At 41.2% G+C, this 24,016-nt stretch overlaps 1 protein-coding gene across 7 annotated transcripts in view; it reads right to left on the bottom strand.

Moving 5' to 3' along the window:
* MTUS2 (microtubule associated scaffold protein 2) overlaps nucleotides 1-24,016 on the bottom strand; it is a 744,933-nt gene that overhangs the window by 707,969 nt on the left and 12,948 nt on the right. For 5 of the 7 annotated variants that reach the window (XM_054256733.2, XM_035303349.3, XM_035303357.3 and 2 more), the window contains exon 1: nucleotides 21,544-21,605. The gene's annotated coding sequence lies outside the window, so the exon portion shown is untranslated. Of the gene's footprint in view, nucleotides 1-21,543; nucleotides 21,618-24,016 lie in introns of those variants that run through there. The other 2 variants (XM_078375228.1, XM_078375229.1) reach the window with 1 other exon arrangement.

Below are 24,016 nucleotides of genomic sequence, written 5' to 3'. Positions count from 1 at the left end.
CCTCTTTGGCCTCCCAAAGTGCTGGGATTACAGGTGTGAGCCACCATGCCTGGCCGAACCAATGTAACTTTTAAAAATGGGTGGGAATATTAGATTTTTAAGGCATTTTAGGAGGTACAAGAGCAAAAGTTTAAAGATATCTGTGCTGGGAAGTACAAAGATAGAGAAGAGCTATCCCTCCCTCAATGTGTTCACAGACTAACAAGGCATAGGCAAAAAGGAGAGACTGAACTGCAGTTCCTGAGAGGGTCACATTCAGACGACCCTTACAAATCTTCTGGGAGGCAAGGCTTGTTCTCTGTTTTACAGGTGTGGAAACAGAATCTCAGCAGGTCATTAAGCTGCTCAAGGCCAAGACTGTAAGCAACATAACCAGAACTAAAAATCAGACATCTGTAGTTCCACAATTTCTTGAGAGAAATGACTTGCTGGTTTCAAATGCACAGAAGCAGCATGTTATAAAATATTCCCTAAAGGAGTGTTTCCCAGACTATAATGTGCATATGAATGACCTGGGATTCTTGTTGAGATGCAGATTCTGATTCCAGAGGTCTAGGGTGAGTCTTGAGAGTCTGCATTTCTGAAAGGTTCCCCAGCTGATGCCTCATTTGCAGACCATGCTTTGAATAGTAAGAATCTCAAGCAGTGGACATTAAGCTTTCTTGAGTGGACACCCCTAACTATAAGAAGCTTCGAGCATTCATCCCCCCATACACGTACATTTGTTTATTCATTCATTGTAGATTACATGTATTCTGACCAGTAATGAATGTAACAAGCTATCCTATCCACATAGCACAAGATACACTGTTATAATAATAGCTATGAATCCATATTTCAAATAATCTTCTAATGACCTTGAATTCTTTGGCCAAATTCTTATCCAGTAGGATTAAGTTATCATTTGTTTTTATTTGGCTAAGGCAATTCTCACACGAACAGTAGTAGAAGAGATGGCAATTCTGCCATCTCTTTGATGCTCATTTGCACTTTCCCTTTTCTAACATGATGGTCAATCTCTGGTTTTTAAGCCTCTTCTCTATTTTGTGAAGGTCAATTTGGTTATAAATAGATAATGTAATTTGAAAATCTACTTAAACCCACACAAAAAAAGGACAAGGGTATGAAGGTGTCACTGTTTCGCCTCCATGCAATGGACCCTCCACCAGCTGCATCAAAACACCTCGGTTCAGAACCTTACAGATTGACCAAGTAAAGCCATCTGCGTCAGTCCTTATAGCAAAATATAATAAAAGCTCAGTTTCTGACTCATCACCCCCTGCAGAATTTTAGGAGCCTCCAAGGATCCACTCTGGCCACTGCCATCCTAGAGAAGAGGAATGTGTAACCAGTAGGAACATGGAGAACAAGAGACCACCTTCACAGTTCAACATGCTGCTGCTTTCAGGACCAAATACATTTTCAAAAAGTTAACAAATGCATAATCAGCAGAGAAAACATTTTAGATGGGACTTTTTACCTCTTGAAAATTAAACTCCCCTCCTACCACACACTCATACACTGAACTGTCTCCTACCTTTCCCACTTTTCAAGATTTAAATATCTTCCAACCAGATCTAAAATGAAGGCATTTGAAACAACAGAACATTTAAGTAGGTGTTAATTAGAATACAACCTCAGACCTATTTCAGATCATCAGATGCCATCCATCCATAGGAATGTGGCACAAAAGTTTTTTCCAAGGAATCAATCAATCAATCTCTCTATCTATTTATTTATTTTGAGACAAAGTCTCGCTCTGTCACCCAGGCTGGAGTGCAATGGCACAATCCACCTCCCAGATTCAAGCAATTCCCCCTCCCACCTCCTGGGTTCAAGGGATTCTCCCTCCTCGGCCTCCAGAGTAGCTGGAACTACAGGCATGTACAACCACGCCTGGCTGATTTTTGTATTTTTAGTGAAGATAGGGTTTCACTATGTTACCCAGGCTGATCTCAAACTCCTGACCTCAGGTGATCTGCCAGCTTTGGCCTCCCAAAGTGCTGGGATTACAGGCATGAGCCACTGGGCCCAGCCTTTTTCCAAGGAATTTAGAAATTCTGTAAATTAGTGTTGCTCAGAAACAAATACATTTTTAGCCTCTTGAGATCATTAGCTGGAAGATCATTAGCTTCCCTTTTCATAAACTGTTGAAGACAGACACAACAGCTACTGTCCCCACACCATGTCTCCATTACTTTCACTCATTTTTTCTTCTAACAGATATTTACTGAGTGCCTCCTGTATACGAGACCCTAACCGAGCTGTGGGGAAACAGCGAAGAATAAGAGCCATACAGTAATCTTCCCAGAGCTTCCATTTCAGTGAAAGAGATGGATGAACAAAGAAGTATGTAACGTAGAGAGAATGTTCTGAAGAAAATAAGTCAGAATAAAGAGGGCAGGGAATGCAGAGGGGCACCAGTGTGATCAGGTGAGGCCCCTCTGAGGATGGATATTTGAGCAGGTTGAGAGGAGCCAGCCCTGTCCTAAATAGGAGAGAGGAATCTTGCAAGCAGAGGGCATGGCAAGTGCAACTCCTGAAACAGAAGGTGACTGAAGGCTCTAAGACCAGCCAGGAGGCATCAGGAGCGAGGAGGAGGAGGAGAGTCCCAGTGTGATGGAAAGCATGTGTGAACAGGAGAGTGCTGTCATCTCATTTAGGTTTCAAAGACTCACGCTGGCTACTGCGTGGAGAGTAGACTTCGGGATGGAAGAGTGGAAACAGCACACACCTACAGCGCTGTCTCCTCCAGGAAGCGTTGCCCCAGGCCCAGAGCTGGGCACTAAGTCCTGCTCAGGGTGCTCTATCCACTCAGATACATCCCATAGCACCAGGGGCAGAAATTGAAACTTTGAGGCTCCTCACTTGCACAAGCCCCTTCAAGATACACATTCACCTCTTACCAGGTGCTCCCTTAATAATTTTGCAGGCTTTTGGTTTTGTTCTGTTTTTTGTTATTTTTTGGGTTTTCTTTCTTGTTTTTGTTTTTGTTTTGAGATGGAGTCTTGCTCTGTCACCCTGGCTGGAGTGCAGTGGCGTGATCTCAGCTCACTGCAACTTCCATCTCCTGGGTTCAAGCCATTCTCCTGCCTCAGCCTCCTGAGTAGCTGGGACTATAGGCGCACACCACCACACCCAGCTGATTTTTGAATTTTTTTAGTAGAGATGGAGTTTCACTATGTTGGCCAGGATGGTCTCAATCTCTTGAACTTACGACCCCCCACCTTCAGCCTCCCAAAGTGCTGGGATTACAGGTGTGAGCCACTGCGCCCGGCCAATTTTGCGTATTTTTTAAGGAGGGCCTCTGAAACTGTACGTGCTTCAGGACCCTGGTCAGAGTCCTTTCCAGCAGGTACTAGAAGTACCGGATCTATGTTTCCTCTTAAACTCTAAGTGCCTGGAGGGCAAGGACCACATCACATATACCTTCATATCCATGACATCTGCATAGTGCCCAGTACGTTGTAGTCACTCAATACATATTTTCTGAATTGTTCAGCATATAAATGTGATGATTTATTTTTGAAACAGGTCTTCTGATTTCTTTGCTTTGTTTATCAGCAATGCCAAGGCTTCGGGAACGCCTGGTCACTTACGATGAATTTCACCAAGGTCAGTGGCCAAATGTATGTGCTTACATAATGACATTTAAAAACACAATTTAGAATGTTTCAGAATCACCAGGCCTGCATTTGAATTATGCAAATGTTACAGATTTCTTGTTTCTCTTAGGTCCACTCCAGATATTTTTATCACTTTTCTCTATTTTCTATAACAACATAAGTAAAGGCCTTACTGCTAAGAAACAAGACAAAATACAGCATAGAAACAGCCCTCAGAGACACCTCAAAGCTTCACAGAACAAGCTCCAGAACAAGCTTCCATCCTTTTCAGAATATGTTTTAACTTGCAAATAAATGATCATCCTCATTAAACAGCGATATTCCCCTCCTTTCTGGCAACTGAGAGATACACTCAGCTGCACACAAAAAAGGGAAATTTTCATCTAAAAATAAATGAAACCATGGTAAACAGGCAACTGAATTCTGAATGCAAAAATCAAGGTAAATTTTCTCTACTCCATGATCTCATATGAATAGAAAACAAGTGACTGCAATAAGAACAGGTATGATAATGAAATTTTATACCCAGCATGAGATTTTAATTTTAATGTATCCATCTGAGTTTTGCTATCAAATGAATCAACTGTCTAAAGACCAGTCTCTAGGATGGTGGTTTAGAGACACCCTTAAAACATTCTGCACAAAGAATGAAAGTTCTCTGTAACAAAATTAAACTTCATCTTTACAAGTCCCTTCTCCCTCTACTGTTTAACACATTAATGTTAAGAATACCCTCTGGGCAATTTATGTTTTTAATATTGCTCTTGTAAATAGAGTTGATCAGAACCCACTGCCACTGAGAATTCTACACAATATTGCAAAGTTCTGAGTTGAATCTAGAGAGAGGGTTCCTGGTGAGACTGACAGAATGCCTAGCCCAGCAGGGTTGTCGCTGGCCAATTAGCCAAGCTTGGCCCCTCTCCCTGAACTTGCTGTGAGCCAAGATCAGAACACAGCAAGAGACACACACACACACCTTCCATGTTGTACCTGAACCCTAAGAAAACAGGGCTGGCTTTATTCCACCTGTGTCCAAAAACTGGGATGGGGCCCTATACAGAGGGGAATGTATCTTTGTGTAATGTCAGGATGGCATTTACATTTTTGTCTACTTCTTGAGTTTTCAGACAATATAAAAGTATTCCTTTAGGTCCCTTTCTTTCTTAGGTAGGTAATATCAGCACCTTCCAACAGGCAGACTGCTATGTACAGCCTCTGGCAGGCATCCACCAATCGGCCCTGAGGAACCAAAGGGATATGCTCTCCCATCCTTACTGCCTGTTCCAACAACTATGAAAAGATGAATTTGTCCCATTCATCATTTTGAAACACCTGAGCTTTCTATAGAATGGAATCTGATAAGCCATGACTACACCTTGTTCCCTGGATTGGGGGCGGGCAAGAGAGGGGAAATCAGGTTGTTAAAGCCTTTTTATGCGGGAAAATCTTGGGAAGGGTTTCGTACAGGCTGATGAACTTGAGCTGAGTCTCAGAAAACTCAGAGGTAAAGGAGGAGGGACAACAGCATTCTAGATGAACGTCATGGGCAATTAAAGAGAGGCAGCACAAGGCATGTTTAGAGGATATGCAGGAAAGCCTGGCTGGAGCAAAGGGTTCAACCAGGAAAATGGTGAGAGGGAAACTGGGAAGTCAAGCACTTGGCTTTCCCAGCAGAGCCAGCACAGATGGCATCCACAGGGCAGTGCAAGGTAATTTCTGAGCTGGCTGTCATTATATCTGTCTGTGCCCCTAGCTGCAGGTAGGGCTGCTGTGAAGCTCGGTTTCTAGTTCCCCTAAGGACTCTGTATGATGCCCACTTATTTTCCTATTACAGGTTTATGTTGAGTTTGCTTTTTGGTGCAGCTGTTTGCTTATAGCATATTCCTCTGTGGCTCTAGACCAACTGGGCTTTCATGAACTTTTGCCATGTATTTGCCTATTCAGCTTTGCAAACAAGCTGATACTAGAGTTGATGACTTTCTATATTCTCCCTCTCAGAGATCCAGGTGTCTTATTTTTACTGACCTAACACTTGCTTTCAATCTTTGAAATGACTTTCATAACTCTGGCACATATTTTCCATTTATCTAACTCTGAAAGTGCAAGACACGTGCTTGGAAAACAAATAAAATACTATAATCTCCAGGAATATGTGCACTTATGCATTCAACCAACAAATACATATGAACTGTTGACTGGGTTACAGGGTCTGTGCTAGACCCTGGGGATACATTAGCAAAGTTCTCCAAAACATATGAAGCAATAATCAAAACTATTCATCTGATGGATTAAATCATCACAAGGCTGTTACAAGAAGACCATGCAGCAATACAGACTATTCATCCAAACTGTGGTTTCTCCACCCTGGCATGACTGGCATTTGTGGTCATAAGATCCTTTGTGGGGAACTATCCTGTGCATTACAGATTGATGAGCAGCATCCTTAGCTTTTACCTGTTAGATGCTAGCGACACAGTGTCCCCAGATGTGACTGACAAAAATGTCTCCAGACATTGCCACATGTCCATTGGGAAAGTGGGCAAATCCTTGTGGGTTGAGATCTAGACCATTAGGGCCAAAAATATCTCTTCATCAATAGCAGAAGAATTGGCAGGGAAAAGGGTGGGGCTAGAAATATCAATTATTATTATAAAGTGATAATTAACAGAAATGTTTACTGAAACTCTCCTAAGTTAATTTTCTTTGAAACTTAATAATCACACCGCTTGTTATTGAAAATATCTCCAAAATATTTATCTCTTTTCCTACCACACTAGGTACCATCCACACACAAGGTACCACTAACATTACAACAAGCTTGTTTTTATTATGTAATCGATAAGATAAATAGTATAATTTAACTCTTTTGACTATTATCATTCTTATGGTATCTAATACTATTTTTCAGAACAGCAATTATTGTCATACAGTACAACAGATATAAAACATCACACTCTTGTAAATCTGTTTTTAGTTCTTTGTAGATTCTGGATATCAGCCCTTTGTCATATGGGCAGAGTGAAAAAAATTTTTCCCATTCTGTTGGTTGCCGATTCACTCTAATCACTGTTTCTTTTGCTGTGCAGAAGCTGTGGAGTTTGATTAGGTCCCATTTGTCTATTTTGGCTTTTGTTGCAAATGCTTTTAGTGCTTTGGTCACGAAGTCCTCGCCTATGCCTATGTCCTGAATGGTTTTGCCTAGATTTTCTTCCAGGGTTTTTATGGTGTTAGGTCTTATGTTTAAGTCTTTAATCCATCTGGACTTAATTCTAGTGTAAGGTGTCAGGAAGGGGTCCAGTTTCTGCTTTCTGCACATGGCTAGCCAGTTTTCCCAACACCACTTATTAAACAGGGAATCCTTTCCCCATTGCTTGTTTTTGTCAGGTTTGTCAAAGATCGGATGGTTGTAGATGTGTTGTGTTGCCTCCGAGGCCTCTGCTCTGTTCCATTAGTCTGTATCTCTGGTTTGGTACCAGTACCATGCTGTTTTGATTACTGCAGCCTTGTAGTATAGTTTGAAGTCCAGCAGTGTGATGCCTCTGCTTTGTTCTTTTTGCTTAGAACTGACTTGGCTATGCGGGCTCTCTTTTGGTTCCATATGAAGTTTAAGGTGGTTTTTTTCCAGTTCTGTGACGAAGGTCACTGGGAGCTTGATGGGGATAGCGTTGAATCTGTAAATTACTTTGGGGAGTATGGCCATTTTCATGATATTAATTCTTCCTAATCATAAACATGGAATGTTTCTCCAGCTGTTTGTATCCTCTCTTATTTTGTTGAGCAGTGGTCTGTAGTTCTCCTTGAAGAGGTCCTTTGAAGGATATGAACAGACACTTTACAAAAGAAGACATATATAAGGCCAACAAACATATGAAAAAATGCTCATCATCACTGGTCATTAGAGAAATACAACTCAAAACTACATTGAGACACCATCTCACACCAGTTAGAATGGCGATCATAAAAAAAATCTGGAGACAACAGACACTGGAGAGGATGTGGAGAAATAGGAACACTTTTACACTGTTGGTGGGAGTGTAAATTAGTTCAACCATTGTGGAAGACAGTGTGGCGATTCCTCAAGGACCTAGAAATAGAAATTCCATTTGACTCAGCAATCCCATTACTGGATATATATCCAAAGGATTATAAATCATTCTACTATAAGGATATATACACATGAATGTTCATTGCAGCACAGTTTACAATAGCAAAGATCTGGAACCAACCCAAATGCCCTTCAATGATAGACTGGACAGGGAAAATGTGGCACAACTACACCATGGAATATTACACAGCCATCAAAAACAATGAGTTCGTGTCCTTTGTAGGGACATGGATTAATCTGGAAACCATCATTCCCAGCAAACTGACACAAGAACAGAAAATCAAACACTGCATGTTCTCACTCATAGGCAGGTGTTGAACAATGAGAACACATGGGCACAGGGAGGGGAGCATCACACACTGGGGTCTGTCGGGGGGAAATAGAGAAGGGACAGCAATGGGTGGGGAGTTGGGAGAGATAGCAGGGGAAAAATGTCAAATATAGGTGATGGGGAAGAAGGCAGCAAATCACACTGCCATGTGTGTACCTATGCAACAATCTTACATGGTCTTCACATGTACCCCAAAACCTAAAATGCAACAAAAAAATAAAATAAAATAAAACATCACAATCAAACCAATGTTGACTGATCCCCATACACATGAACCATGAGTGGCTTAGGAAGGACGGAGAAAAGGGGCTTGTGAGTCCCACCTCTATGTTTCACCATTAACATTCCTTTAAACTATTTTTTTTTAAGTTGTTTATATATTGGGCTATCCCAACAGATAGTAAATTCTTGGAAAGCAGAAACCAAAGTTTATTCCCTTTTACGTTCTCACCATCTGGCACAGTGACTATCACAAAGCAGACATTCAATAAATGTATATACCTGAACTAGGAAAGGAATGTATGACAGGAAATGTGGATAAAACACAGAGCGTGGGAAGGGTCCCATATTCCTGCTAAGAAATCAGGGCATTAACCTGCAGATAAATGTATGGGGAGGTCAGATGACAGGAGGGCTGAGCCTGACCAAGGCAGAAAGCCCTGGAAAAGGCTACCTGTGACAGAGTACAGGCCTAACTACTTCCCTCCCTCCCACTCTCCTCCCAAGCCTGAACCTTGCTTAAGATGGGCACCCAGAGGCTACATCTATATGAGGTCCATCCAGCATCAGAAAGCATAACTCTGAGACGGCATTGGTCTTCAGGGCTGCTGCATGGTTTCCTTGGACAGTGCCCTAGCAGAACACTGAGGCCAGCCAGAAGATGGGCCTGGCAGGTGTTGAAAAAGCCAAGAATGAAAGAATGTCTGGGAAGATGCTACCAAGAGTCACAGATGGAAGAACTAGGCCACGCAGGAAAGGAAATGAGGTCTTCCCTGCCAAACCACCCTGCCAACTCCTTATCAGTTTGCCAGAGCCACAACAAGACAGCGGACACAGTAGAAATTCATAGGCAAGGGGGAGAGGTATAAAATCATAGTAATTCTTAAAAGTCTCAAAAGTTATCCTGTGGGTCCTCTAGACAAATCCAGGCCTGACATTCCACTGAACCCCACTTCTAGAGATCTTCTTGCCTTTTCCTTTGGACCACTCTTCCTTGCACTGAGGAACCTAAAATCAAAGATCCTATGCCCTGTGTCCCTCAATCTGGGAAGCAAAAACTTAGACTCCACCCTCATTCAAACCTCATTGGCACTAGAGCCAAAAGAAGAATCAAAGGGGCCAAAGAAAAACTTCAAGTGATGATGACTTTATTGGCAGACACTCTACATTATTCATGCTTATTTGAATATCTTCCTTCTTGGTCAAAAAAAAATTACCTTAGGTGGTTTTCTGGCAGGCTTTTCTTGCCATCCTAAATACAATGCAGGGAAATGGCTCAACTAGAATCTAACAAGGACATGAACTCTTACACACCATCCCCAATTAAAACTATGAGAGCCTCAAACAATGAATCCAATTGTTCAACACCCTGTGTCCACGTGTTCTAATTGTTCAACACCTGCCTATGATTGATAATATGCAGTGTTTGGTTTTCTGTTCTTGTGCCAGTTTGCTGAGAGCATCACACACTGTGGTCAGTTGTGGGGGGGGGGCGAGGCTAGGGGAGGGTCGGCAGGGGGTGGGAAGGGTGGGGAGGGATAACGAGGGGAGAAATAGCAGATAGAGGAGATGTGAGAATAAAGGCAGCAAACCACCTTGCATGTGTGCACCTATGCCACAATCCTGCATGATTTGCACATGTACCCCAGAACCTAAAGTACAAAAAAAAAAATATTTATAATGTAAAATATTATATAGTAGCCATTTCTTTTGCATAAAATAATAAAAATCTGTCACTTAAAAAAAAAACAATGAATCCAGCCCTCTGTACTTTGCTCAGAAAACCCTCATTGATCCACCAAATACTTGTGGACCCCCATTATGTGTAAGACACTTTGCCAAATAATACTGGGAATGAATTAGACATGGATTACACCACTGAAGAAGCATAGAGCCCAATCAGGAAATAATGTCTCTTCACAAATAACTACAGCACAAGGTGCAGGGATGCATGAGGTATGAAAAATCACTACAGAGCTAGGAAAAATTAGTGAGTTTCATAGACTATTCAATTTTGTTATGTTTGCTTCAGAGAAGGAAGATGAGTCCTGATACCTTCTTACTATTAATATTCATTGTTTTGTTAAGTGTGCATTTTCTTACTAAATGAAAGACTACCTTGTTTTCTGAATGCATAAACAAGAACTGCTTTTACATGAAACGAAAGAAAACATGAGTTGTTCTGACAAGCAGTCTATTAAAAATGCACAGTAAGTGGCATATTATTTGCACATCTATAATAGTCTGTGGAGATTAACCTGCCCTGATCATTTAATTTCTCCTAAAGAGGAAAGAAGGAAACTACAACTAAAACATTTAAAAGACACATACAGTTTTTGACTTGATGGACTGAGAAGTTTATCTGTATGTCCTGGTGGATGTTAAAATGCTTTAGTGAACTGGAATGCCTCTTAGAACTTATAATGAGCTAAGTGTTTTCAATATAATTCTTTCATGTTCTTTACTTATTACAGAGAATGATGATTCCTTTAAATTAAACTCGGAAGAGAGAGATGACCTGGATTGGGAGACCTCAAAAACTTAGTTTAGATCCCCCCTGTGGTCTCTCTCCATATTTAAGAAATGTTCGTTCATTAACAAACTAGTTCAGATCAGCACAGTTACATAAATTCTTAAACACACCCCACAGTGCCAAACCAATCACAGACCTCTACCACAAGGCCAGTCCTTCCATTAAATAAGTTTTACACCATAAAGTAGAGCAGCTCTACTTTCTTACAGGACTCTGTTTAATATGCCCTATTCTGAAAGAGGAATCAACATATATTTTTTAAGAAAAAAACCTGCATATATGTTTTAAAGAAAAGCGGTTAAATTAGCAGGTCTACTAATGTCAAATTCTTAAAGGAGACATCAATGAGGCTTCATTTGGAAGTGAGAAGCAACATTTACTTTGTGGCAGGTACTGTCATATTATTGGGTGCTCTCCCTTCTCATTTCATTGAATCCTTACAGAGCTGCAAGCCAGGTACCATCCCTGTACCTGTAACATAAGTAAGGTCACACATTTAAAAATGCGAGAGCCGAGGTATGAGCCAGGTGTCACCAAATTCCACATAGTCTTCTTTGTGGCTATCTGATGACTCATGTACCCTTTTATCCTGAGCAACATGTAAAGCAAGTCAACTAGTTTAAAAAACAAAACAAAACAGAGAGGAAATGTATCAGGGACTGCTACCACAAAGCCAGTCCCTTCCACTGAGTAAGTTTTACACCATAAATAAGGGATTTTTTCCTTCCAATTTCTTAAACAAAGTGTTACCTTGATCTCTCAATATGTCTCTGTGCTGCTGAAAGAATAAGCAAAAGACTAGGTAAATCTTGTTTTCCTTTGAGATGAAAGAAAAAGGATTCTACTTCGCAGAGACACAGCTTCAAAGTTGCTTCATCCATTCTAGAAACATTTCCTGAGTGCCCAATACACGTTAGGCATTTATTGGTCAAAGTGTCAGGAAAATGGTAGTGAATAACAGACAAAAGAGTGGGGGAAGATGGCTGAATAGGAACAGCTCTGCAGCACAGTTCCCAGCGAGAATACAGAGGGTGAGTGATCACCGCATTTCCAAATGAGTTTTTACCGCCCACAAACCAAGAGATTCTGGGGCTGAAAAGCACCACGAGTTTCCAGCACAACTGTTTCAGCCAGCACCGCAGGTCTCCACACAAAAAATCACACAAATCTGGGCGGCCATTTCAACTGGCACCTGGAATGCCTGGGAGACAGAGCTGAAACAGGGAGCCAGGTGATCTGGCTCAGTGGGTCCCACCCCCACAAAGACAAGCAATCTGAAACCCTCTGGATTAAGAGTTTTGCAGCAAGCACAGCTGGACCGAGGACAGTCTAGCTCAGTGCGGGGAAGTGCGTCAGCCATTACAGAGGCAGTCCACCACTATTGAGGCAGTCCGTCACTACCGGAGCAGTCTGCCTTTTCTACCTTTACCAAGGCTTTCCGCTTTTACCAAGGCAGTCTGCCATTACTGAGGCAGTCCACCTTTTCCACCTTTACTGAGGCAGTCTGCCATTACCAAGGCAGTCTGTCATTACTGAGGCAGTCGGCCATTACCAAGGCAGTCCGTCATTACTGAGGCAGTCTGCCATTACTGAGGCAGTTCTAACTGTACCTTTGTAAACAAAACTGCAAGGAAGTTCACACAGCAGCTGGGCAGAGCCCACAGTAGCTCAGCAATGCCTCTGCTGGCAGACTGTGACTAGACTACCCCCTTCCTGGGCAGGGCATCTCTGAAAAAAAAAGGCAGCAGCACGTCAGGAACTTATAAATATAGCCCCACTTTCCCAGGACAGAGCACCTGGGAAAAAAGGTGGTTTTGAGTTCCACTGCAACAGACATAAACTTACCTGCCCAGCAGCTCTGAATGGAACAACGGAGCTCCCAGCTCAGCACCTGAGCTCCTATAAGGGACAGATTGTCTCCTCAAGCAGCTTCCAGACCCCCATATATCCAAAGAAACACCTCATAAAGGAGAGCTCAGGCTGACATCTGGCGGGTACCCTTCTGGGACAAAGATAACAAAAGAAACCAGCAACAACCCTTTCTGTTCTGCAGCCACTGCAGGTGATCCCTAGACAAGCAGGGCCTGAAGGGCACCTCCAGCACTCCTACAGCAGAGGGGCCTGATTGTTAGAAGACAAACTAAAAATCCGAAAGAAATAACTTTATCAGCAACAAAAGGGCCATCCAGTCAGAAACCCCATCCAAAACCACCATCTACAAAGACCACAGATAGATAAATACATGAAGATGGGAAGAAACCAGTACAAAAAGAATGAAAACATGAAAAACCAGAATGCCTCTCCTCCTCCAAAGGATCACAGCTCCTCACCAGAAAGTCAACAAAGCTGGATGGAGAATGACTCTGATGAATTGACAGAAGCAGGCTTCAGAAGGTGGGAATAACAAACTTCTCAGAGCTAAAAGAACATGTTCTAACCCAATGCAAAGAAACTAAGAACGCTGAAAAAAGGTTAGATGAAATGCTCACTAGAATAACCACCTTAGAGAAGAACATAAAAGACTTAATGGAGCTGAAAAACACAGCATGAGAACTTCGTGAAGCATACAAGTTTCAATAGCCGAATCAACCAAGCAGGAGAAAGGATATCAGAGATTGAAGATCAACTCAATGAAATAAATGAGAAGGCAAGATTAGAGAAAAAAAGAGTGAAAAGAAATGAACAAAGCCTCCAAGAAATATGGGATTATGTGAAAAGACCTAATCTACGTTTGATAGGTGGACCTGAGTGTGATGGGGAGAATGAATCCAAGCTGGAAAACACTCTTCAGGATATTATCCAGGAAAACTTCCCCAACCTAGCAAGGCAGGCCAACATTCAAGTCCAGGAAATACAGAGAACACCACAAAGATATTCCTCAAGAAGAGCAACCCCGACGCACATAATCGTCAGATTCACCAGGGTTGAAATGAAGGGAAAAATGCTAAGGGCAGCCAGAGAGAAATGTTGGGTTACCCACAAAGGGATACCCAACAGACTCACAGCAGATCTCTCTGCAGAAACCCTACAAGCTTAAACACTAACCCTATCAAGCTACTTATGACCCTCTTCACAAAACTGGAAAAAACCACCCTAAACTTCATATGGAACCAAAAAAGAGAGACTGCACAGCCAAGACAATCCTAAGCAAAAAGAACAAACCTGGAGGCATCACACACCTAACTTCAAACTATACTACAAGGCTACAGTAATCAAAACAGCATGGTACTCATACTAAAACTGACATATAGACCAATGGAACAGAACAGAGGCCTCAGAGGCAATGCCACACATCTACAACCATCTGATCTTTGACAAACCTGACAAAAACAAGCAATGGGGAAAGGATTCCCTGTTTAATAAATGGTGTTGGGAAAACGGACTAGGCATGTGCAGAAAACAGAAACTGGACCACTTCCTGACACCTTACACTAAAATTAAGTCCAGATGGATTAAAGACTTAAACATAAATCCTAACACCAGTTAGAATTGCAATCATTAAAAAATCTGGAGACAACAGACACTGGAGAGGATGTGGAAAATAGGAACACTTTTACACTGTTGGTGGGAGTGTAAATTAGTTCAACCATTGTGCAAGATGGTGTGGCAACTCCTCAATGACCTAGTAATAGAAATTCCACTTGATCCAGCAATCCCAATACTGGGTATATATCCAAGGATTATAAATCATTCTATCTGCCAAAGGGCTAATATCCAGAATCTACAAAGATCTAAAACAGAATTACAAAAAAAAAAAAAAAAGATTCAAAAGTGGGCAAAGGACATGAACAAACACTTTTCAAAAGAGGTCATACATATACGAGGTCAACAAACATGAAAAAATGCTCATCATCACTGGTCATTAGAGAAATGCAAATCAAAACCATACTGAGATACCATCTCACTCTAGTTAGAATGATGATCATTTAAAAAATATGGTGCTCCAAACAGATGCTGGAGAGGATGTGGAAAATAGGAACACTTTTACACTGTTGGTGGGAGTGCAAATTAGTTCAACCATTATGGAAGACAGTGTGGCAATTCCTCAAGGACCTAGAAATAGAACTTCCATTTGACCCAGCAATTCCATTACTGGGTCTATATCCAAAGAATTATAAATCATTCTATTATAAAGACACATGCACACGTATGCTCACTGTGGCACTGTTTACAATAGCAAAGATCTGCAACCAACCCAAACGCCCATCGATGATACACTGGACAAGGAAAATGTAGCACATATATACCATGGAATACTATGCAGCCATAAAAAATGATGAATTTGTGTCCTTTGTAGGGACGTGGATGAATCTGGAAACCATCATTCTCAGCAAACTGACAAAAGAACAGAAAATCAAACACCACATGTTCTCACTCATAGATGGGTGATGAACAATGAGAACACATGGACACAGGGAGGGGAGCATCACACACTGGGGTCTATTGGGGGGGCTCTAGGGGAGGAACAGTGTGGGTAGGGAGGTTGAGGAAGGGTATCATGGGGAGAAATGACAGATATAGGTGACGGGGATGGAGGCAGCAAACCACATTGCCATGTGTGTACCTATGCAACAATCCTGCATGATCTACACATGTACCCCTGAACCTTTTAAAGTACAACAAAAATTTTATAAAAATAAATAAATAAAAATAAACAAAATCCCTACCATTGTGAAGTTTATATTCTAGTGACAAGTGGAATCTACAGGGGAAAGATTAGAAAATGTTACTGGCTGGGAGCGGTGGCTCACGCTTGTTACCCCAGTGCTTTGGGAGTTGGAGGCAGAAGGATGGTTGCTGGAGATCAGCTTGAACAACACAGCAAGACCCCATCTCTACAAAAATTTAAAAAAATAAGATTTAATTTAAAAAAATGGCCAGGGCTGGTGATGCATGCCTATAGTCTTAGCTTCAAAAGGTTAAGGTAGGAGGATTGCTTGAGCTCAGGAGTTCAAGATTACAATAAGCTATGATCACATCATCACACTCCAGCCTGGGTGACAAGGTGAGATACGTTCTCTAAAAAATTAATTAATAACTAAATTAAATTAAAATTTTAAAAAAGAAAATTCTGGCCAGGGACAGTGGCTTATGCCACTTTGTGCTAATAATCTTAGCACTTTGGGAGGCAGAGGCAGGCAGATCACCTGAGCTCAGGAGCTCAAGACCACCCTGGGCAACATGGTGAAACCCCATCTCTACTAAAATATAAAAAAATTAGCCAGGTGTGGTGGCATGTGCCTGGTGCCTGTAGTCCCAGCTACTTGGGAGGCTGAGGCACAAGAATCGCTTGAGCCCAGGAGGCAGAGGTTGCAGTGAGCCGAGATAGTGCCACTGCACTCCAGCTTGGGCTAGAGAGGCTCTGTCTCACACACTCACTCACACACACACACACACACACACACACACACAAAATTTTGCAGAGCCCTTCCTCCCTCCCTATATGCCAAAGCTGCTCCCCAAGCCATGTGGGGTAGACAAGTACTCTGAAAATGCCACTCTCCTATCCTGGCATCTAAGAGAAATATCCCCAATTAGCAACTGAATATTAAATACACGCCCCCACCCCACACACACACAGCATTTTAAAAAATCAGGACACTAACTACAATGAATAACTACTACATAAATATGACAAAGAATTAAATACAAAATCCCTTTCAGGCAAAAGCAGTTGTTAAAAAGCCATTTTTTAAATGTCATTTAATTCATTCTCCTATCTCCTAGACAGAACAAAACTCAACCTTCAAAAGAACCATAAATGATCTCCCTACTCAAAGTCCCCAGCTTCTGCCCCCAGGAAATCACAACCAAAAGGCTGATGTCAGCTCAGGTTCTCAGTGCTTCTACAAGGAGAGGGCAGAAATTCACATCGTATTAAGAATGTGCAAGTTGAAGCAATAACTCACACAACATTTGAATAATTACCCATTCATTTTGAATTCTTCTGTAATTTCTGTGATAATTTCAAATACGATGAACTCCTTTGACATAATATGAACGTCGCAGAAACCTCTCCAGGATTCCCATCGTAATTCATCATTAACTGGATGCATGTTCAAATATTACACAGCTCCCCGCTATCTGCTTCTAATAGCAGGAGCAAAGCCATTCCGTTTGCTTACTGGCATGCTTACCCATTTAATCTCCAAAGATGACACAGTGCCAGTGTGACCCAGCCCCCTCTGTGTGCCCTGATGACCTACTTTAATAAAATCTGGCCTCATGTCAAACAGACCACAGGTTTAATTCCTGGCTACAGCAGCTACATAACAGTACATACGAGAGAGGGATACATGGAAAATTGCAGTCTTATGCACCATTTAAAAATGGACAACAAAGAGCCTTATACGGTTTCTATCATCTTTAAGAGAATTGCCCATGTGACATTTACTGAATCCTCAACCACCTCCTTTATCCCTATAACTAATATACTAAAATTCTGAGCTCTGCATCTATGAATTTAAATATTAAAATGTGTTTGGTCTTTTTTTTTCTCCTGATCTATGAATTTAAATATTAAAATGCGTTTAGTCTCTTTTTTTCCTCCTGTGTTTTCTGCTTAAGGAAAAAGATGAATTAGGGGGAAAAATAAACCTTACCCTGCCTGAGAAAACAGACTCTGAGGCCCTGGTGCTTCTAATCTATTCTTGAGGATAATTTTAAAGCAGAAAATAAGATGCACACACTGCTGGGTTTCTTCATATTCTCCAAAGCTGAGGATATTTCAGTAATTTAGATACTTCTGAATCACAGGGCCTTCTCTGGTAGAAAAATGAAAAACATAGAAATCTCTAAGGTCTCTGGGAAACCAATTGCAGCCAACAATCCCCTCACATCTTATTATGTGGCACAAATTTAGTTCTAGGATTCCCCTGGCCTTGTTCAGCTGATGTCCTCTAATGATAAAATTATCTGCTATATTTTAAATCAGCTCCGAGGGATGAAACGAGCTAGACTGAAATGCACAACATTTGAGAAATGAAAAAGACATTAAAGAGTGGAGCCAGTCCGGGTCCAAGGAGGCAGGAAAGCCTAGTGGCGACAGGCTTGTCTCCCTACAACTTCAGCTTCACCCTTCACCTCTCAGAGCTGTAAACTGAGAGCCATGGCAGCACCTGCCCCAGAGGGGTTTCTAAGGAGCCAGTGAGATAATGAGTGTTAGGCTCAGCACAGTATTGAACTAGCAGCACCCACTGTATGTGGCTGTTATTAGCATCTGCACAGGGTAAAGTCATTGCATCCCATTAAGCATGCATCAAGCACATGGTGCTCTATAACCTAATCTGACAGCCTCCATCACAGAATAACCCACCAACTCCCTTCTTTCAAAAGCTGTGCTATCCTAAATCTCTCTTGCTGCAGAGTATGTATATCTTTACAGAATCACCATGAAGGATCTCTTCTTTAAAATAATGAGGACAACTATTTGGACCATACAGTGATAAAATATTTCAATCCAAAAATCATAAAAGATTCAGGACAGTGAGAATACCAGATTGTCATCAAACCTATGACACTGTTTTATTTTAGTAGTCATTAAGCCAGTGTTTTCACAAATATTCCCTCTGTGTTCTCTAAGAAGGAATATCATTCTCTCTATTGAAAGATAAGGAAACATGAAACACAAAATTATTAGCTCAGTATCACAGGTGCCAAACATCAGATCCAAAGTGTCTTCACATTCTCACTCCCCTTGGTGTTCCACAGGCAAAGATATTATCCACAAAGTAAAACAGACAGCTAAACAACTATGGGGTGGGAGGAATTAACTGATCTAAGCCTCCCTTATCCGGTTTCCCTTTTTCCTTCTGCCTCCTCCACTCATTAAAAAAAGAAAACTACATTTGTTTCTTCAACACATAGATCATTTGTGTTTAGGGGAACAGAAGGGAGGTCATTTTAGATGTAAGTAACACTGGGGCCTTTTGCCCTAAATCTCATGAATGGTTTCCGTAAACGATCATGTTTCTGTGCTTCTGTATTTAGAGTATCAAATCCTCCACCATAGGCATGGATAGGAATGGGGACGAAGGGGATAAATGACACAATAAGAAAACAAACTTTGCATCCCACAAAGAGGAGGCCCCTTGAACATCCCTCTGGGCAATTCGTCCCCAGCACCCAAGAAAATGAAAGCTTTTACTTAGGCCACATACTTTGTGTCCACAGCCGGCATCTTTTCAACCTACCACCTCTTCCTTCTTAGGTGTCTTCAGTGCCACGATGGCAGCTGCCAGCCCTCCACTACCAACCATCCAGCCACTCCAGCAGCCACCACCAACCTCACCACCCCACAACCTCCACCACCTCCACCCATGACTCACTACATCACCCAACTACCATGACCACCACATCCACCTACCCGCACTGCATATGACTTTTTCCCATATGTGTTCTAATTTCCTCAATAACATTTTTTTTGAAACAGAGTCTCACTCCATCACCTAGGCTGGAGTGCAATGGCACAATCTCTGCTCACAGCAACCTCCACTTCCCAGGTTCAAGTGATTATCCTGCCTCAGCCTCCCGTGTAGCTGGGATTACAGGCACCCGCCATGACATCCAGCTAATTTTTATATTTTTGTGAAAATGGGATTTCACCATGTTGGCCAGGTTGGTCTCAAACTCCTGACCTGCCTGCCTTGGCCTCCCAAAGTTCTGGGATTACAGGTGTGAGCCACTGAGCCTGGCCTCTCAATAACTTTTCAAAGACCAGTCACATACTCCACCTGTCGCCCCTAAATCTGGCCCCAAAGTATTGCCACATCCCACTTAGCCCGTATTTGTTAACCAGTATCTAACAGATATACATTAACAGCAACATAATAGCTTTTTGTTTCATCAGGAGATTAATTACAAAAATTTGTAAGTAATGAAGAACCATCCATTACTAATGCACTCAACAATCGGAAAGCAAATCTCTTTCACTGGGAAAAAAAATCCAGGTTTAAATTGTCTTTGAGAACAAGAACTTCACACAGGTGGTGATCTATAGAATGAAGCTTTCATTATTTAAGTAGGGCAAATCTGAAAGCACATACTATAAATCACCACATGGCAGAAACTCAGTCATAAATTTAGTTAAAGCACATTTCGGGTGTTTCTTTCCTAGTTTTTGCCCTAGAAAGCTCAGGCTACCCCTTTGGGATGCCAAACCTATAGCTACTGTGCTTCTGATAAGTTTCTTTCAAGCCACCCAAGTTTCTAATCAAAGCCAAACCTAAAACTCTTGTTTCTATCCTCTGTCCCCTATGACTAGACCTTAATAAAAAGTGTCCCTTCTTAGAGTCTATCATAAGTTGAATCTCAACAAAGCAGAGCCAGACTGCCAGTTGCTCAGGTTGTGCACTGCGGAAGAGCATCACGTTTAAGGAGGCATCAGTCTCATCGTGAGCATCTCTCTACTCATTTAAAAGCTATTTGTATTTTTATTAAAACTTGGATCATTTAAAGATGGGTAATTTGATTATTTATATTACAATTTCCCAGCACATGGCAATAAAGTGTCTTACTCTAGCTCACTAATTTCCCATCAGATAGAAGTGAAATGTCTTACAGAGGAGTGCCTTTGTCTAATTTGCACAAAGCGCCATATGGGCTAGCAGCAGACCTCAGAAAAGCTTCTCTCAAACGTTTTAAGCTTTCTGTGGTCTTGGCTGTTCACTAAAGCTTCTGCTTAGTTTAATGGACTGTTTGCACTGCATTCACTTTTTTCCTCCCAGTCTGGTCTTTTTCTCCAGTAACTTCAGCTATCAAGTATATCCCCTACTTAAAGCTCATGTTGGCCAGGCACGGTGGCTCAAGCCTGTAATCCCAGCACTTTGGGAGGCCAAGGCGGGTGGATCACGAAGTCAAGAGATCAAGACCATCCTGGTCAACATGGTGAAACCCCGTCTCTACTAAAAATACAAAAAAAATTAGCTGGGCATGGTGGTGCATGCCTGTAATCCCAGCTGCTCGGGAGGCTGAGGCAGAAGAATTGCCTGAACCCAGGAGGCAGAGGTTGCGGTGAGCCGAGATTGCGCCATTGCACTCCAGCCTGGGTAACAAGAGCGAAACTTCATCTCAAAAAAAAAAAGCTCATGTCCCATGACTATCCATTAGTATTACTAAACACCAGTGGCTCTGTAATCTTAGCACTTTAGAAGGCCAAGGCAGGAAGATCACAAGGTCAGGATATCAAGACCATTCTGGCTAACACAGTGAAATCCCAAATCTACTAAAAACACAAAAAATTTGCCAGGCATGGTGGTGCGTGCCTGTAGTCCCAGGTACTCGGGAGGCTGAGGCAGGAGAACTGCTTGAACCCAGGAGGCAGAGGTTGCAGCCAGCTAAGATCACGCCACTGCACTCCAGCCTGGGCAACAGTAAGACTCTCAAAAAAAAAAAAAATTACTAAACACATGTTAACAATAACATGACCCTTTGTTACAGAAGATTAATTACTAGTAAGAGGTGCCAATTCTAAACAACCTCTACAAATTTAAAATCACTAACATGTTACTTGAACTCAGTCAATATCTAACTAGATTCCTCACAGCTTTAAAAAAAATTAAGCTTTCAAATGACAATTTATTTTCATTGACTTGTTTAATAATATCATTTAAAAAAAAAACTGCCACCAGCTATTTACCTTGAGTATCAGGAAGTAAACAACATTTGAGAGACAATTAGAGACATAAATCAAATGGAATAATAAATCAAGTAGAAATCTTCATGAACTCACCCTGCTCCCCAGAAAATGAGTTTTACTGCCATTGGTGACAAAGTGGCCCTAGTAAACAATCCGGCTGTGGAAACCTTAAAAAGAAAAAAATACAGGAAAATTCAGAAAGAGAAAGATTCAGGAAAGCATAAAAAGTAATTTCATATAATAGGTCGTCTCACCAAAACATAAAGTTAGTTCAGAAGTCCTTGAATCTACACAATAATTATACAACAGATAAACTCTTCACAATTGGAGGTGCTTCATCAACTCACCATCTTTTCCATTGGCTGAGTCTAGGATTTTAGTGATCCTTAATCTTGTTTTCAGATTAATCCTCCTGGATTACATGACTTCAATTTTCTTTCTATATTAATCCCTCAAGTAGTTAATGATCTGAAAACTGATTCTTAAATACACTATATAAATGAAGTATCTTAAGGACTTAAGACAGGACTTTTGTCAGGGTAAGAATATCTCTGATACATGAATAATCAAGTCCATTTTATAGATTTTAATTTTCTCATGTGCCAAATTTATACTGTAATGCTTATTTTCTTTTAATTCTGAAGCAATAAAAAAACCAGATGAACTATGAATCCTACAATATTAACAATATTAATATTAATTAAATCCTTAAGAACACTTGAATTCAAAAACTCAGCAACTTGCTCTCTTCTCTAAATTGTTCAACAGGAAGATTGATTGTCAGTGGTAGAACAGAGACAAATTTTCCTCCGAAATGTTACTGGCATAGACACCACAGAACACCTGCTATTCAAAGGTTGACTTATACAAAATTGCTGACATTCAACCATTATTTTACCTATACGTATGGCAATTTCATAATTTTTCCAAACAAAAAATAAACAGGATTGAAAACCTGAGTGAGTATGAAACAATCAAATTTTCTAAACTATCTACTGCTCAACATACATCATGTTTCTGAGCAACATCAACGGTTTTGATATCATGAACCGACTCCATTCCAACTTATCAGCAATGGTACCTAAAAGATAAGAATGGAATTACCTCCAGCATGTGGAAGGGCTTATGCGTATCTTTTCAATTCTTTATTCCCACCCAGTCCCCATTTACTTCCAACCCCCTCAGCATCCCCCTTGCAACATAAGACTCTTTTCCAAGAGCACAGATGTGACAAAAAGAAAAGCTGAGGGCTGAAAGACAAAAAACATGAGGGGACCATGCTGATCTCTAACAGGGGTAGGTGAAAGGGAAAGCAGGCCAGAGCAAGCAAGAGACAAGATGCAGGGGCAGATGGATGCAGGAACAAGATGCAGAAGGAAGCGTGCAGAAGACCTGCCCACTGGCTCAGGACAGGCATGGCCAGGAACGCACCCCACCCAGATTCAAGCCCAAGTCTACGGGGCAATGAAGGGAACATTTACTTCTGTCTTGCAATAAATGTAGAACTGACCACTTCCTTCCTTGGGTCCTGAAATAATTAGAACAATAAAACATGATACTTCTCTCCAGTATTCATATGTCTGACCCTATACAGAAACAGACTATGATTTTTGAGAACAGATGTCAGTAAATATTTTAAGAATAAATGCGTGGCTAGAGACAAAGCCAGAATTTGAATCTGGATCCAACTCAAAACAAGTATACCATGCTGCGTGTCTGAAAGCCTTGCATCTACTTTCAAGAAAATCACTCTTATTGTCAAGATAGTAGCCACTCAGTCAGGGTGGCCAATGAGCACTTGGAATGTGTCTAAACTGAGATGTGCTCTAAGTATGAAATACATTATTTTGAGGATTCAACATGAAAAAATGTAAAACGGTATTTTAGGTTATATAAAATATATTAAAATTAACTCCATGTTTCTTTTTGATTTTTAAATGCAGTTACTAGAAAACAGAAAATTACATATATAGCTCACATTATATTTCTATTGAACAGAACTATATCCTATAAAGTGTACCTTTTCTCTTCCTTATTAATAAATCCACTGACATGATGCTAAGCATAATTTAACCTTTCCTAATGCCATAGAACCAGAGCATCAAAGACTGCACTGCAGTGCTGAAGAGCATGGCCCTGCTAAACACACACAGTTTGTCCCTCCACTTCAAGCTCGCAGAAGATTGTTTTCAGAGTTCTATCAAGTCACTAAGCTCCTTCTCTACTACAGCTTCTGGCACTTCACATGTAACTCCTCAGGTTTCTAATCATCCAATCGAGATATTTTACTGAAATCTGAGGCAGCAGGTTGGTAGGGAAAAGCAGGGCAGGACCAAGGCAAGGCAGAGCACCTGCCTTAGAGGGAACTAAAAAACTCAGAAACTGAAGATAAACAATTTCTTAAATAACAGCTTTACTGATATGTAACCCAGATACCATAAAATTCATCATCTTAAAAGGTATAATTCAATGTTTTTTTATCATATTCACAAGGTCATACATTCATCGTCACTATCAAATTCCAGAACATTTTCATCACCCCCAAAAGAAACCCATATTATTAGCA

The sequence above is a fragment of the Callithrix jacchus genome, chromosome 5, assembly GCF_049354715.1.
Source record: "Callithrix jacchus isolate 240 chromosome 5, calJac240_pri, whole genome shotgun sequence".
Taxonomy (NCBI): domain Eukaryota; kingdom Metazoa; phylum Chordata; class Mammalia; order Primates; family Cebidae; genus Callithrix; species Callithrix jacchus.
Note: the sequence above shows the minus strand (reverse complement) of the source record. Positions and strands in the feature narration are given on the sequence as shown.